The sequence below is a fragment of the Cervus elaphus genome, chromosome 21 (assembly GCF_910594005.1).
Source record: "Cervus elaphus chromosome 21, mCerEla1.1, whole genome shotgun sequence".
NCBI classification, from domain to species: Eukaryota; Metazoa; Chordata; class Mammalia; order Artiodactyla; family Cervidae; genus Cervus; species Cervus elaphus.
In genome coordinates, this window is record NC_057835.1 from 61,582,264 (window position 1) to 61,595,446 (window position 13,183).

General features: G+C 36.0%; 1 protein-coding gene and 1 non-coding gene across 3 annotated transcripts in view; one reads left to right on the forward strand and one right to left on the reverse strand.

The window, feature by feature from the left end:
- LRP12 (LDL receptor related protein 12) overlaps window positions 1-13,183 on the forward strand; it is an 88,688-nt gene that overhangs the window by 43,796 nt on the left and 31,709 nt on the right. The window lies entirely within an intron of this gene.
- On the reverse strand, window positions 7,797-7,987 carry LOC122679720. The gene has a single exon (XR_006336510.1). It is a non-coding gene; the product is annotated as a U2 spliceosomal RNA (small nuclear RNA).

The following is a 13,183-nucleotide window of genomic DNA, read 5'->3' on the forward strand; positions in this document are numbered from 1 at the left end:
AGAGTGGGAGAAAATATTTGCAGATGAAGCAACTAACAAAAGATTAATCTAACAGCTCATGTAGCTCGATATCAAAAAAACAACCAATCAAAAATGAGAAGACCTAAATAGATACTTCTTCAGAGAGGACCTACAGATGGCCAACAAACACATGAAAAGATGTTCAGCATCACCAATTATTAGAGAAATGTAAGTCAAGACTACAGTGAGGTATCACCTCACACCATTTAGAATGACCACCATCAAAAAATTCACAAACAGTAAATACTGAAGATGGTATAGAGGAAAGGGAGCCCTCTTACACTGTTGGTGGGAATGTAAATTGACACAGCCACTATGGAGAGCAGTATGGAGGTTCCTTAAACTAAACAGTAGAACCACCGGGTGACCCAGCTATCCCACTGTTAGGCATATACCTGGGGAAACCATAATTCCGAAAGATACACGCACCTCAGTGTTCACTGCAGCACTGTTTACAATAGCCAGGACATGGAAACAGCCTAAATGTCTATCCACAGAAGAATGTATAAAGATGTGGTACATGTATTACTGCTGAATATTACTCAGCCATAAAAAGGAATGAAATTATGCAATTTGCAAAGATGTGGAGAGACCTAGATGTCATATAGAGTGAAGTAAATCAGAACAGGAACAACTTATCATATAATACTATTTATATGTGGAATATAAAAAAATGATACACCTGAATTTATTTGTAAAATAAAAATAGAGATGCAGAAGTAGAGAATGGATATATGGATACATATGGACATATGGACAGGAAAGGAGGGGTAGGGTAAATTAGGAAAATGGGATTGACATATACATTAATATTTATAAATTGGATAACTAATGAGAACCTACTATATAGCACATGGAATTCTACGCAGTGCTCTGTGGTGTCCTAAATAGGAAGGAAATCCAAAAAAGAGGGGAGATATATATATATATATATGTCAGCTATATATATAGCTGATTGGCTTTGTTATACAGCACCAACTAACACAACATTGTAAAACTACTCTAATAAAAATTAATTTTAAAAATATTCCTGTCTCAAAGAACTTACCGTAGAATTGAGAAAATAGACATGCAAAAGGTGCACCTGTAGTGTGTTCTTAATGTAGTAAATCCTGTGGTAAATAATGACCACATTAAGGTTGATCATGAATTTATAAAAGGCCTAGTTACAATGTCTGGTGTGTAGTAAATGATTTAATATTTTTCTTAGTTGTAAGTAGTACTAAATACTTAGTTTTCTTTATTCATATGAATTTTTATGGGAATTAGTAATTTACAATTAATAATATAGCTTGGGTTCTTAGGCCCCAGATAATTTATTTCTATTTCTAGCATTCTGGTCATTTTCATCTTCCTCTTTCTCAAATCTTTGCTAAGAGATATGTTTTTATCCTTTTGCTGGTTCTTATGCTATAGGAATTGTCATGAGAAAATGGGAGTTAGCAAAAAGTATACAGCTAGTGGTTGTATAATGGAAAAGAAGGATTGGATAAAGTGTTATTTTTTGTATGCTTACTTTCTTTAGAACTTTTAATGATTTTCATGCGTGAAAATCATGAAAATTTTTTACATGATTTCATACATAAATCATGAAATTATATCATAGAAATTGCAAGTAATTGTATATAAGAAAGTAGGAAGGCTATTTTAATATTCTTTTTTAAAAATGCCTAAATTAAATGCCTCATGTTCTCTTTTGAATGTCTAAGTTTGTAAAATGGCTAATTTATTGTTCATCTACTACGTAGAATGAAACTTTTTTAGATCAGATTGATTTATACACATTAAACAAATATATTTGATTTTTAATATGTATCTACTTTGAATTTTATTATATAATCCATATTTATTTGAATCAGAGTAATTCTAGATGCACTAACCTATAATGGAAAAGAATCTAAAAAAGAATATGTATATATATGTATATATCTATACACACACACACACATATATACATATATAACTGAATCACTTTGCTGGACACCTGAAACTTAACATAAATAAACTGTACTTCGATTTTTTAAAAAAGAATATTTCTAGATGTAATTTGATTATGTCCTCATTGCTCTTAATTACTTCCAAGTCATTTTTTTTGTTTTCACAAACTCTGTTTACACATTATATAAATTACATTAAATATTTATAAAAATTGGAAAAAGAGCAAAAAGATTACAAAAATCACCCACTAACCTTGCATTCTTAGTAACTAATAATATTATAATTTATTTCATTTGTACTCTATGTATACCTTTAAAAATAATTGTATATGCATCTGGATTATAACTAATTGTGTCTCCTGCCTTTTCTATTTAACATTGTATAGAATACATTTTTTTCATAGTTGTTATTTTAATACCTGTATAGTAAAGTTTCCATCCTGTGGCTGTATTGTAATGTTCTTAAACATATCATTGGTTTTTTTCCCAGTGGGTTCTCCCTAGTCTGGATCATGTTGCAAGGAACAATTTAATATATATTTAGCCCTTTTTTATATTTCTGAGATTTATTTCTTCGGCGTAGATTTCTAGAATTGGAATTACTGTATCAAAGGTCATAAAGAAATTATTGACTCTGAAAACCTTTGACAGATTGCTTTCAGAAAGGATTGTACTAATTTACCGAGTTACCCCCAGAAACGAGAGCACTTAGACTGCATATAATCATGTTTTTCCTGTTTAACTTGTTTCTTACCTTGTTTCTGTTAAAGTCCCAATCTTTTATTTTCCCCAGACTGTTCAGAAATGTAACTGTTCACTTCTTTTCAGATTCACTGCTCAGAGTTGTGACATTGCAAAGAATAAAAGAATGAGATTGGCTTTCTTTAATGGTTAAGCAGAAACTACCCTGAAATTTAAGACTTTCTGGTTGTTAATAGGTACAGATGTTGGAACAAGTGCTTTCTGAGCTAGAAAGTTTTTATTTATGAAATTTAACAAGTTATTCCCAGTTCACCAATGATACACCTGCTGAATGTTCCTACGTTATAATATCTGTAGCTAAAAGCTCTCAGGTTAGCCCAGTCTTGAATCTTCTTTGTATTTGACTTCAAATCTTTGTCAGGCAAGGCTGACATTTCAGAGAGCAGAGAAAGAGAGTTTTCTGCTTAGGAAGTTTCTATCCTAATACGTGTTCATATTAATTGAATTACCAGAGTATAGAAAATGATAGTTGTTACCTGTTATTCTTCCTATATTCTGTCAAAATTTTTATTTTATTAAAATCATCACCCTTTCTTGTTTTTGTGTTTTTTCATTTTATAGTTCCTAGTTTTGTCCTCAATGGTCTAGCATGCTACTGATCCTATAAGTCTTTTAAAACTAATAATTTAGTTGTGGGCCTTTAAAGTAGGAGATATTTTCTTTTTTCTTTTTTTTTAAATTAAAATGTGGACCATTTTTAAAGTCTGTATTATATTTGTTACATATTGCTTATGTTTTATGTTTTGATTTTTTGGTTGTGAGGCATTTGGGATCTTAGCTCTCTGACCAGGGATTGAACTCATGCCCCCTTGTCTTGGAAGGTGAAATCTTCATCATTGGACTGCCAGGAAAGTCCCTAGGAGATATTATTTCTAAGTTGCAATAATTTGCTTACAAATTATTGAGCAACATTTTACAATAGCATGAAGCACTGTAGTAAAATAGCTTTAGTTTTATCCAGTTTTAGGCTTGAGTACTATAATATGGTATATTGAAGTTTCCCTGGAAGAACATCTTGATCTATTGTCATCTTGATCATTTTATTGTCCTAGAATTTTCCGATCTTAGCAAAAAAGCATCTGAAAGGAAATGAAGCTTAAACTATCATTATTTGATAGCAGTTCACAGTTATTTTTTAAATATAGAAAAGTTCATGAGTAAAGCAGCAGGTACAAGTGGTTCTTTGTACCTTTCCTGTTATTTTAATGTTATTTTTAGTTATTCAGTTAAATACCTGGACCTATTGCTAAACTTATGAAAACGAATATCACCAGTTCTTTTAACCAATACAGTATCTTTTATTCATGTTGCAAATGGCAGGGGGGAAGAAAAGTGTATGAATTTTATAGTTTTTAGGATTTCAAAATATAAAAACAGAACTTTGTGTGAACCCAAGGAACTGTCCTTCAAATGAAGAAAGTGAGTGGAGAATACAAGACAGTACATTTTTAAAAAAAAAACAAATTAGTTCTGGAAACAACACCACGTTAGTTTTTAGTTTTTCAAAATATAAAAATAAAACTTAGTGTGAACACAAGGAACTGTGCTTCAAATGAAGAAAGTGAGTGGAGAATACAAGACGGAGTACATTTCAAAAACAAAAAAACCACCACATTAGTTTAGTTTATAAACAATGACTATACAAACATTGCCTGCCTTCAGAGAGTTTATTTTTGAAACACTTGAGCTTTTGAAGTAGAGCATTCCCTGTTAATTTTAGCAAAGAAATATTGGTTGTATTATAATGTTTATATATTATACTTTTATATGTAATATTATATACTACATAATTAAATCTACTATAACATTATACAATAATATATTTTATGTGAAGCATTTATCTAATCATAACATTGCATGTGTTATAAAATGTTTACTGAACAATTGTGTTTATAGCAAGATTATTGTATCTTATAATTGTATGTTCTTAATAAAGTCAACAGCAGAACATTAAATGTGTTCTATCAATAGAACATTAAATGTGTGTCTAGCCATACCATAGAACAGGGTGTAATGTGACAGAAGTGTGCACTGTTGTAGATGGCAGAAGTGATTGTCTGCTCAAGTGAGCAGGCCAGCTCTGCTGAAGATAAAAAACAGGTTGCATTCAAACATTTGACATTTTCTTTTCTACTCTGTTAACCTTGAGAATAATTTTTTTTTAACTTTTACAGTAATTATTCAGTGTGGTGTTGTTTATTAAGTCATTTCTGATTCTTTGTGACCTCTTGGACTGCTGCACTCCAGGCTTCCCTGTCCACCACTCTCTCCCAGAGTTTGCTCAGATTCATGTCCGTTGAGTTAGTGTTGCTGTCTAACCATCACATCATTTGCCCCCTTCTTTTGCCTCCAATCTTCCCCAGGATCAGGGTCTTTTCCAGTGAGTCAACTCTTTGTATCTGGTGGCCAAAGTATTGGAGCTTCAGCATCAGTCCTTCCAATGAATATTCAGGGTTGATTTCCTATAAGATTGACTGATTTGATCTCCTGCAGTCCAAGGAACTCTCAAAAGTCTCCTTTAGCACCACAATTTGAAAGCGTCAATTCTTTGGCTCTCAGCCTTCCTTATTGTCCAACTCTCATATCCTTACATGAATACTGGAAAAGCCATAGCTTTGACTATACAAACCTTTGTCAGCAAAGTGATGTCTCTACTTTTTAATAAGCTCTCTAGGTTTGTCATAGCTTTCCTTCCAAGGAGCAAGCATCTTTTAATTTTACGGGTGCAGTCACCATCCTTAGTGATTTTGGAGACCTGAGATCATGTTAATTATTTGTACTTTTGCTAAGGCATGGATTTGAAGATACTGTGCATCTGTTGTGCAAAAGCCAGTCACTTAGCAGATGAACGTTAATTAACAGACCCATATGGGACTTCCCTGATGGCACAGTGGTAAAGAATCCACTGCCAATAAAAGAGACACAGCTTTGATCCCTGGGTCGGGAAGAGAAAACAATGGCAACCCACTCCAGTGTTCTTGCCTGGGAAATCCCATGGATAGAGCAGCCTGGCTGGCTACAGTTCGTGGGGTTGCAAAAGAGTCGGATATGACTTAGCAACTAAACAACAACAAACGGATTGATACAAGTTAGGGGGTGATTTAATCTTAAGATGCAGTGATAGAAATATAATATCCAGGACATGGTCCATCAAACTCTTTACTCCTCCCTTAAACATAATCTGAATATTAGGTTTATTTCTGGATATCACCCTTGACAGAGGACACCAAGACTGGAATACTCTCAGAAGATGTGTTACACTAAAAACTCTTATTAAGGCTGATAGAAATGACTTAGAAAATTGTGAACTTCAAGGCCAGCTTATCTTTGCTCTGGTTCCTGCATTTCTTCTATGTGTCCAGCAAGAATCACAGTAAACTTCAAAAATTAATAGTTTTCCCATTCTGGAAATAGAAGTAGTAGCTTACTTAGCATTTTATTCATCTCGAGTGCTTAAATTTAGAAAATATGAGTAATGTATCAATCGTTTTTATACCCTTCCAGGAAAAAATTGCCCTTTTACGGCCTTTTTAAAAAGGTATAAAAGGTTAAATCTTCTGTATTCATTTCATCTTGTGCTTTGCCAGCAAAATTCAAAATTATTCTTGCCCTTAGAAATTTTAGGATAAAACTAGTTAGGTAGTTCCGTTAAGAGTACACTGCTGGTCTTAGATTCATATTGTGCTGTAACCCTGTTAGAACTAAGAAGACTGTATTTTTTTTTTTAATTTTCCTTCTGTATTTTTCCACATTTTGTACCTATTTTGACTCTTTAAAATGTATTTTACTGCCATGTAGCCCCTGATTATTATTTGTTTGTTCTGGACATTGTTGTCAGTATTGTTTAGTCACTAAGTCTTTTACGATCTCATGGACTATAGCCTGCCGGGCTACTCTGTCCATGAGATTTCCCAGGCAAGAAGGCTGGAGTGGGTTGCCATTCCCTTCAGGGGATCTTCCCGACCCAGGGATCAAACCTGGGTCTCCCGTATTGCAGGCAGATTCTTTATCACTGAGTCACCTGGGAAGCTCTGGACAGTAGTGACCTTTAAGAAGCCAAGAAGTTATTGCCTTGAATAGAGCTAATGACCAAGTGAATATTTTTGTCCTTGAAAAAAATCATTAAGAATAATAGGAATAAGTTTATTGCTGTATCCATTCTTAAGTATCTGCTCTAATGCAGAAGAATGAATATCCAGTTATTATTCATTCTGAATATAGGATATCCTGGGTATAGGATTTCCTGCTTTCAAAGATATGTGTGATTCCCAAGTCTAAGAGTAATGAGAGAGTATCCTAAGAGTGAGTGATACATTAATATAAAGTTTTCTGCTTATACTGATTCCTATATTTTAAATGATAATTGAAAGCTTCCCCATGTTAAACTAGTTCAGTTCAGTTCAGTCTCTCAGTTGTGTCTGACTCTGCGAAACCATGAACCACAGCGCGCCAGGCCTCCCTGTCCATCACCAACTCCCAGAGTCCACCCAAACCCATGTCCATTGAGTCGGTGATGCCATCCAACCATCTCATCCTCTGTCATCCCCTTCTCCTCCTGCCCTCAACCTTTCCCAGCATCAGGGTCTTTTCAAATGAGTCAGCTCTTCGCATGAGGTGGCCAAAGTATTGGAGTTTCAGCTTCGATATCAGTCCTTCCAATGAACACCCAGGACTGATCTCCTTTAGGATGGACTGGTGGGATCTCCTTGCAGTCTAAGGGACTCTCAAGAGTCTTCTCCAACACCACAGTTCAAAGGTATCAGTTCTGCGCTCAGCTTGCTTTATAGTCCAACTCTCACATTCACACATGACTACTGGAAAAACCATAGCCTTAACTAGACGGACCTTTGTTGGCAAAGTAATGTCTCTGCTTTTTAATATGCTGTCTAGGTTGGTCATAACTTTCCTTCCAAGGAGTAAGTGTCTTTTAATTTCATGGCTGCAGTCACCATCTGCAGTGATTTTGGAGCCCAGAAAAATAAAGTCAGCTACTGTTTCCACTGTTTCCCCATCTATTTCCCATGAAGTGATGGGACTGGATGCCATGATCTTAGTTTTCTTCTTTTTTTTTTTTTTTTTTGGTGCACCGTTCCTGGAAGTACTGCAATACCAGGTCGATGCGTGGAGTGGACGGAGCAAGCTCCTATTCCAACTCCCAGCTCCAAAAATCCATTTAATATATTGTCCTCGGACAGAGGACGTATCAAATATTAAACTGATAAGAACAGATACTACACTTGATCTTAGCCAAAAGGCCGAGAAGCGATGATCTTAGTTTTCTGAATGTTGAGCTTTAAGCCAACTTTTTCACTCTCTTCTTTCACTTTCATCAAGAGGCTCTTTAGTTGTTCTTCACTTTCTGCCATAAGGGTGGTGTCATCTGCATATCTGAGGTTATTGATATTTCTCCTTGCAATCTTGATTCCAGCTTGTGCTTTATCCAGCTTGGCATTTCTCATGATATACTCTGCATATAAGTTAAATAAGCAGGGTGACAATATACAGCCTTGACGTATTCCTTTTCCTATTTGGAACCAGTCTGTTGTTCCATGTCCAGTTCTAACTGTTGCTTCCTGACCTGCTTAGAGATTAGACTAGTAAACATTGCTGTTAGAGTGCTGGTAATTATTTCCCTAAAGGGAAAAGGTCAGTTTGCTGACCTCCTGAAAAAATTAGAATGAAATATGAAGTAATTCTAAGGGGTATTACTTATATCCAACCTGTCTCCTTCCAGCTCAGTCCATCTTCAGAATGTTGACCCTTGGTTTCATTATGACAGAGATCAGGTATTAAAGGATCTGGACGACAAAGGTCAAAAAAATCAAGATGCTCAGTGTGAGCAACAAACCCAGTCAAGTTGCAGAAGTGAACTTTCGAACTGAGTTTCTTCCTGACCAGGGCTTCTGTGTTCCCTGTTGAGTTGCAAAGCTGAGCTGTGTCCTCCCTGGGGCATCCTGCCAAAGAGCCATCTTATACTTACATGTCATTCATCTTCAGATTCTGACACTCAACGTGGTACTTGCCCTGTGTTCTCAGCAATCCATGATCTTCAAGCTCGACATGCTTGCTTTCTAAACTCTGCCTATTTGTCCAATATGAAGAATCTGTAAGAACACAACCACTTTCCGTTAGTCATCCAGCCCTCTCTGGTTTCCTCTTCTCTACTTCTCTTTCGTTTGAAATACCTCCCTCAGCATTCACTGCCTACCCTTATTGCTTCTATTCTGCCCCATATCCTAATCAGCTTACCAGGAGTTAATGTATATATGTACATACTATTATTAAAAGAACTTCTAGAATCCTGTTTACAAAGCTGTTTAATTCCAAAGAGACTAGGAAGCAGTTTTGTCCAACCTGCAGTTCCTGTATAGATTTGTAGCCAGAAGGAATCGGTCTTTAGAAACTTTAAGTGGACCCTCTTTATCTGTGCTATCATAGATTCTGTACCTGTTCTCTCCAGGTAAATATAGGGCCAAGACATATTTTTTACCAAATGAGACCACTTTTATCTTTATTGAAATTCTATTTAGGCCTCTTCCCCCCATCCCCTGATAATAGTTCCAGGTGTCATAGGGAGCTCCCTAGTGGGCAGTAGTGTGACGTGGCAACCAAAAATCCCACATGCTGCTACTGATACCTGGCACAGCAAAATAAATAAATATTAAAAAAGAAAAGAACGCTGCTCTAAAGCCTACTGCCCGGACTCCAGTCTGTGACATTTACTTTTTTGTGACTTTAAGAAAATTACTTAAGTTCTCTGTACCTCCATTTTGTGGTCATTGGTTAAATAGGGCTAATAATAGTAATAATTAAATGTGAAAAGATGTGAGAAAAAGAAGTACCTGATGGGCAGTAACGTTATCATTAGCCAGGGGACCTACAGACCTGACCACACACTCCTCACTTTGAGTATATTCACAGATCTTGAATTTATGAACCATAAGCTTCTGATTAGTGACAAAAGTCTCATCTTTAGCACTTTTCACCATACTTAGCTGTAACTTTTCACACTGGTGCCCTTCTTTTAAATTAATAGTGGGCCAGTTGGCATTTGGTTTCCAGCCTAATCATCTAACTTTACGCTTTAATTTTCCATGTCTTTGTGCCTTTTATTGCTTGCATAGGTATAATGTTTTCCATGTTTTTCATGATTCACTTATTATCCTCAGGATCATTCATAGGTTTATCACACGACCATTCTACAGTCACCATTTGCTTGTGAATTTTTTTACTTTGGAGATGGTATTTAAGTTCATTTATTTCCGTTGGAATCAAACCCTTTTTATTTGTATTTTCAACATGTGGAATTGCTTTTGTATTCAACAGCCATAATGGAGTTAATATTTATGGAGCACTCTATACACTGAAAAAATGAGATGGCCAAATGATAGTGACCACTGTTGACTATAAATACTTTGAAACAGAGTGAGCATGCTTTTGTTTCATACTGAAACTTGATCAAGTAAAATTTTACAACTGGAAGAGTTTCTGTACCTGATTTTTAGCTGATCTCTTTGCTGCACCAGTTTGTCTTCCCACGGGTTATATACAGCAAGGTATGTTTACACAGTATTTGTATCATATCAACTCTTTTAGCGGTAGCATACCATGCCTTAGCTAGTATCTATAGAATTGAGTCACTAAATTCTTCTAATTTAGAATGTGCTCTTTACTCTGATTCTTCTCACTTCTGTTCAGTCAAAGAAACCCTTTGTTAACAATCAAACTTGACTTACATAAGGCCCAAAAGTGGGCCTTTGTTTCTGTTTAATAATACCCTATGCCTTATGATGCATTGTTTATAAATACACACTATGTCATTTGGGACTAAATTGTCTTGTATGCAAGGTCTTCCCAGATGGCTCAGTGGTAAAGAATCTGCCTGCCAATGCAGGAAAAGTGGGTTCTATCCCTGGGTTGAGAAGATCCCCTGGAGAAGGAAATGGCAATGCACTCCAGTGTTCTTGCCTGGGAAATCCCATGGACAGAGGAGCCTGGCAGGCTACAGTTCATGGGGTCTCAAAGAGACTGAGCAACTGAACAGAAACATGTCTTATATGCTCTCATAACTATTTATATGTTTCTTGGATTCAGTTAATAAGCATAATTCATTTTTACAAAGCTTCAGTGTCCATGAGAACATTAATTTTCTTCATGTTCTTTTGTGCTTTTCGTATGTATCTCATATACTTAAGGTGGCCAGTAAGCACAGCTGATTTTTACTTGCATTTCAGTTTTGTGATTTGTTAAAACCAAAGGCACAAAGATTTCATATCACCTTTAGTCACAAAGTGCCAAAAACCCTTGTCAGCTTTGGAAAGAAACCCCATTCTTCATCTGTGGAACAGGAAATTGTACTTTTTCCCTTACAAGTAGAACTGTAAGTTTCCTTCCGTGTCTCTTTTTTTCAGGTCTTAAAAACCATGAAATATTTTGAAATCATCCTCTTCTCTCCCATGTGGCCTCTAAAATAGAGGTTGTTTGCACAGTTTCTATTCTTTAAATGGTTACTTTAAAGATAATAGGTATGGTGTACAAATCTGATCTTGAAATCATAGTTACCTGCTTTTTCTGTGGGATTATTGAACTAGTATCAGAATAAGCATGAAGAAGTCTTGAGTGTTTCTCATTAGTTTTGGCCTGTTTTCTCAACTCTACGGTGAGATCTTTGTATTTTAAACCTGGAAATTATCAAAATTTTATTAAGAATGCCATCAAAGAATCTCTACCTAGTTACTTTCCAGTTAATTCTCCTTTTCTTAATTGAGAACATATATGATCAATTAAAAAGTGTATTATTTAGTTTAGCCTTTAGTGCATTTTAACCACTAGCATTATAATAATGCTATTTTCTTTTTTCATTCCAAATGTCCAAATGGAATAGGCTTTAGGGGAGCTAATCAGATAACCAGAGGTTTTCCTGGCAGCTCAGACGGTAGAGTCTGCCTGTGATGCAGGAGACCTGGGTTTGATCCCTGGAGAAGGAAATGGCAACTCACTCAGTATTCTTGCCTGGAAAATCCCATGAACAGGGGACCCTGGCAGGCTACAGTCCATGGGGTCACGAAGAGTTGGACACAACTGAGCGACTAACACTCTAATCACTGCATTCTGTGAAGAAGACACTCTCGAGGTTGAAAGTTGCTAACTTTTTTGAATGAACATTTGGAACTCTTAATTTGGGAGCTTCTATAGAGATATATATTGTCAGCACCCAAAATACTTGAATATTTGTTTATATCTAAAGATACTAAAGTAAATTAAATAGATACTTTTTGTAGGTATTTGTGTTTGGATAACAAAAAATTGATACTGATTATTAAGAGATATATTAAGAAAGCAAAATGAACAAAGGCTAAAATATAGTCATTCTTGCCATAATGCCATGTGTGTGTTCCTGGAAAATCTCATATTCTGCAAAACTGAACATTAAACTAACAGGGCTTATGAGAAAGGTAGTTTTGGTGCAGATTGCTTACAACTATGTAACTTTGTAAGTACAGCCCTAACAAATAAAATGTTGATCCAAATGCCAGGACAAATATCTCCTGACAGTTACACCTAGACTCAGTCCATACTTTGCAGCCACATACTCTGAAGTTCAGACTTCCTCCTTGAAGATACATGCTTCTTCTAATGGAGACCAGTTTAATCAAAACTAAAAACATAATTCAGAGATCAGTTCAGTTCAGTTGCTCAGTCATGTCCAACTTTGCGACCCCATGAATCGCAGCACGCCAGGCCTCCCTGTCCATCACCAACTCCCAGAATGTACTCAAACTCGTGTCCATCGAGTTGGTGATGCCATCCAGCCATCTCATCTTCTATCATCCCCTTCTCCTCTTGCCCCCAACCCTTCCCAGCATCAGGGTCTTCTCCAGTGATTCAACTCTTCTTATGAGGTGGCCAAAGTACTGGAGTTTCAGCTTCAGCATCAGTCCTTCCAATGAACACCCAGGACTGATCTCCTTTAGGATGGACTGGTGGGATCTCCTTGCAGTCTAAGGGACTCAAGAGTCTTCTCCAACACCGCAGTTCAAAAGCATCAATTTTTTGATGCTCAGCTTTCTTTATAGTCCAACTCTTACATCCATACATGACCACTGGAAAAACCATAGCCTTGACTAGATGTACCTTTGTTGGCAAAGTAATGTCTCTGCTTTTTAATATGCTGTCTAGGTTGGTCATAACTTTCCTTCCAAGGAGTAAGTGTCTTTTAATTTCATGGCTACAGTCACCATCTGCAGTGATTTTGGAGCCCCAAAAAATAAAGTCTGACACTGTTTCCAGGTACCCTTAATCAATTAAGGTGTTCTGTTTTATTTTGATAGTGGGGAAAGGTGTTCACATCTCTATCTATACTTGCAGCCTCCTAAGATGGCTTAATACAGAGGAAAGTTTAGCAGTTATTTAAACCAGTAAAAGTAAGCACTTCTTGCAATAAAAGAAGTTACTTCTTAGGG